The 426-nt window shown below is 38.5% G+C and overlaps 1 pseudogene; it reads right to left on the bottom strand.

Moving 5' to 3' along the window:
* The window catches only part of LOC111733620, a 42,440-nt pseudogene extending 42,131 nt beyond the window's left edge, over positions 1–309 (bottom strand).
* Positions 310–426: the final 117 nt, after the last annotated feature.

Below are 426 nucleotides of genomic sequence, written 5' to 3'. Positions count from 1 at the left end.
AAAAATATAACTGTGCAGCACAGCCATTGTAAGAATACTCTTCTTATCAGAAACCAAGTCCACAAGTAACTTGGGGGCAATGACAGAAGAGTAGCATGCATTTACAAAGGACAATATGCAGAGGAATAATTACATAGAGATGTGCAAGTGGGGGCTGGTAGTGATTAACAATATCATCCTAAGGTTCCCCATCAGGGTAACAGAGTAGATGGGAAAAAATACAGCAAAAAGAACACTCTGGAGTTCTGGATGGTCGCTAAATCCCAAGAGAAAGAACTCGTTTCTCACAGTGCCTTTCTCCCACGCCATTCTCTGAAGTACTCCTGGACTTCTGCAATTCTGACAGAGTAATAATGGCAATATTAATGACAACCTCAACATAAACCAAAAATAAAAAAGAAAAGAAAATGAACAAAAGAAATAGAA

This window comes from Pteropus vampyrus, unplaced genomic scaffold, assembly GCF_000151845.1.
Source record: "Pteropus vampyrus isolate Shadow unplaced genomic scaffold, Pvam_2.0 Scaffold591, whole genome shotgun sequence".
In the NCBI taxonomy this organism is placed as follows: Eukaryota; Metazoa; Chordata; class Mammalia; order Chiroptera; family Pteropodidae; genus Pteropus; species Pteropus vampyrus.
The sequence above is the reverse complement of the archived record's forward strand: the minus strand, read 5'-3'. Positions and strand labels throughout refer to the sequence as shown.